Below are 3,801 nucleotides of genomic sequence, written 5' to 3' on the forward strand. Positions count from 1 at the left end.
TGGGGGGCCTCCCTACTTGTTACCAGGAAGTCGTTGTTGTTGTTGTATACTGCCACTGAGTCGGATCCAACTCATAGCAACCCCACGTTGGGTTTCCAAGGGGGTGGCTGGTGGGTTTGAACCGCCAGCCTTCTGGTTAGCACTCAAATGCCTTAGGCGCTACGCCATCAGAGCTCCCTACCAGGAAGTAGCCACCCAAAATTGCAATTGGGAAAATAAGCATGTTCTTGAGTCTGATCATCCCTGAGTGATCTGAAAATGTGCGTTCTCTGGCCCTACATGGGGGAGAGCCAGCTGAGTAGCAAACTAGCCCACAGGCCATGGCTGTTTCCTGCCTGTATTTATTTTTTTCAGTAGCCAAGAAAAGGAAGGAGAAAATGGAAATGACTCCCATTAGATTTTAACACTGGGAAAGGGTTCCAGGTCTTAATGCACTTCAGCATTGTTGTGAGGAAACTCAGATGGTGTTTAGCTCCCAATGAAGTCATTAACCCTCATTAATGTGGCCAATCAACCAGACCATCTGAGATTAGATCTTGTCAAGTGTTTGTCTTCCCTTGTTGTAACAAAACACTTCCCACCCAAGCCTATGATGAGGTTTTGTTTTTTAATTAAGGATAATAAGGATATTGTACTCCCTTCTCAGGAACTTCACAGAGCTAACCACTGCCCTCCACAAAAGGCCCCTCCTTAGGGCTTTGGGCAGCAATACTGACCTCAGGTCCCAACAGAGGGGTCTGGGGCCAGGGTCCTTTATGCAGCAGGCCCTGCCCTGACGCATCCTCTGGCCATACCTCAGTAGGGGTGGAGTCAGCAGGTCAAGGGACAGCACTCACCTGGTGCTGCCCTGTGCTCTGGCCACCTGGGACCCCAGAGTCCAAACAGTACCTAGCTCACTTATAGAGTCTGCATAGATTCTTCCCAGAGTCCCTTTTCCCAAGGCCTCAGAACAAGGCCTCATGTTTACACGAGGGGTATGGGTTCTGGGTATCCTCACATGTATATACATGCCCCCGTGACATGGCTGGACCCAGTGATGGGGAAAGAAGGCTAATAGACTTTAGGCTAGGGACCAGCCACTTAGGGATCAGTGACCCCCACTACCATGTTCCCACGTGGAACTCCAAGGAATCTGAGAATTCTAAATTCTAACCTGGCCTTCCAGGTGATTCTGAAGGGATATTTGTAAAGGCACAGAGATAGAATACATTTGTTTAACTTAAAAAATGTTTAGCTTGATTTGAATCTTTTGAATGTTTAGATATATAATATATGAGCCTCCAACTGCACTCTAACCCTGCACCTCCGATATAACCCTAGGGCAGTTATATCGATCAGAGAAGACCTCTGCTTCACACTGAGATTGAGCCAAGGCAAAGCCCCAACTCTAGAGAGGAGGGACTCCTGTTGTTCACTTTGGAGTTGGGATATTTTGAACAGATAAAACAATGTAGACTGAAAGCAACAACTTTAAGTTCATTTTACAATGATGCCAAGGGGGTGTGTGAGAGAGACTGTGTGTATGTGTCTCTGTGTGTGTGTATGTGCATGCATTAATTTAAAGAATGGTAGAATAGAAGAGATCTGAAGCAGTGAAAACTTAAAGCATCTCTGATGGCATGGTGGGTAAGGCATTTGGATACTAACTAGAAGGTTGTCAATTCAAGCCCACCAGCTAGATTGGAAACCCTATGGGGGTCGCTATGAGTTGGAATTGATTCAGTGGTAGTGAGTTTAGCATTTTTGATTCCATTATATAGTTTAAAATTAAAATAATATTAAATTAGCAAAATTAATAATAATTAACAAAAAATTCTGATTTTTTTTTCCATTTTGACTTCTTTGGTGACTTTTTTTCTGACCTAACAAATGTGAAGTTCTTTGAAGGGATGTTTTTAGTGTCCCTGCTTTGCTGGGACTCTCAGATTTGCATTATCTGCCAGTTGGGCCACCCAGCTCACGGCCCTGGCATGAGCTCCACGGCAGGTGTGCGAAAATGCCTCCTCCTCCCCTGAGCTGCCTTCGAATTTCATTGTAAACCATGTACAGTATATGTTAGCATCATGTTCACATCCAGACTTCCAACAAACTTATTCCCCCCTGTTGAGAATTTGCATTCCCAACCCAAACACCAAACTCACTGAGTTGATTCTGATTCATAGTGACCCTCTTTGGGTTTCTGAGGTGGTAAATCTTTATGGAAGTAGATTGCCCAGTCTTCCTTCTGTGGAGTGGCTGGTAGGTTTGAACCACAAACCTTCTGGTTAGCAATCAAATGCCTTAGGCACTATGCCACCAGAGCTCCTTACCCTACCAAAAACCAAACTCACTGCCATTGAGTCAGATCCGACTCATAGTGACCCCTCCTTGAGTTTCCGAGGGGGTATCACTATGGAAGTAGATTGCCCAACCTTCCTTCTGAGGAGTGGCTGGGGGGGTTGAACTGCCAGCCTTCTGGTAAACAGTCAAACCCCTTAGGCACTACACTACCAGAGCTCCTTACCCAGATACACTAAATCAGAATCTATGTTTTGACAAGATCCCTAGGTGATTCTTATAGATCCCCAGGTGATTCTTATGTTGTTGTTGTTGTTGTTGTTATGTGCTGTCAAGTCGGCCCCGACTCATAGTGACCCCCCCTTGGGTTTCTGAGGCAGTATCACAACAGAAGTAGATTGCCCCATCTTCCTTCTGAGGAGTGGCTGGTGGGTTTGAACCTCCAGCCTTCTGGTTAGCAGTCAAGTGCCTTAGGCACTATGCTACCAGAGATTCTTATGTAGACATTCAAATTTGGGGATCTTGTTAAAATGTCGAAGGAGCTCTGGTGGCGCTGTGGTTAAAGCATTGGGCTGCTAACCAAAAAGTTGGTAGTTCAAACCCACCAACCACTTTGCAGGAGAAAGATGAGGCAAGGCACTCTGCTTCTGTAAAGAATTACAACCTTGGAAACCATAGAGAGCAGTTCTACTCTGTCCTATAAGCTCGCTATGAGTAGGAATCTACTCGATGGCAGTGAGTGGATGAGTTCAAAATGTAGATTCTGATTCATATGCACCTGCCAAAAACTGAAGTTCAACTTCAGAGTGCTTCTGTAGAAACCAAGCATAAGGGGGAGATCCTGGGCTTGGATGGGTAGGTAGGATCCCACTGTATGATGGTAGGACTTCTCCTTGCTGCAGAGGCAGGCTGAGATGCAGCTGGAGCCTCCTGCTGGGACTCAGGCTCAATTCTGTGTTGACAGAAGGATGTCCTAATAACTAGCAATGACTGAGCACTTGCTCTGCACCAAGCATTGTGCTGAATGCTCCGTGTGCATTATTCACTCAATGCTCACTACTCATATAAGGCAGGTACAATAATTTCCCTGTTATACAGATGAGGAAACTATGGTTTAGAGCTGTCAATTGACTTATCCAAGGACACAAAGCTCCAAGCCACACAGCCAGGATTCATACCAAGCAGTGTGACTCTGTCTCACTCTTCTGCCTGGAGAAGAAACCGACAGGAGTTGGGGCAAAGATGGGGACTTGGGAAGCTGGACAGAGACAGCTGCTCAGACATGGTAATCAGGTAATAGGTTCTTAGGTCCTGGATGAATGAGGAGGCTCACTGTTCATTCTTGATCTCCTTAAACCAAACCAAATTCACTGCCATCAAGTCGATTCTGACTCATGACGACCCTCTCTGAGTTTCAGAAGTGGTAAATCTTCATGTAAGCAGATTGCCCCCATCTTCTGCTGAGTGGCTGGTGGGTGTGAACCACCAACCTTCTGGCGAGCAGTCAAATGCCTTAGGCACCAC

Source organism: Orycteropus afer, unplaced genomic scaffold (genome assembly GCF_000298275.1).
Source record: "Orycteropus afer afer isolate SDZICR_OR568_19922 unplaced genomic scaffold, OryAfe1.0 scaffold00065, whole genome shotgun sequence".
In the NCBI taxonomy this organism is placed as follows: domain Eukaryota; kingdom Metazoa; phylum Chordata; class Mammalia; order Tubulidentata; family Orycteropodidae; genus Orycteropus; species Orycteropus afer.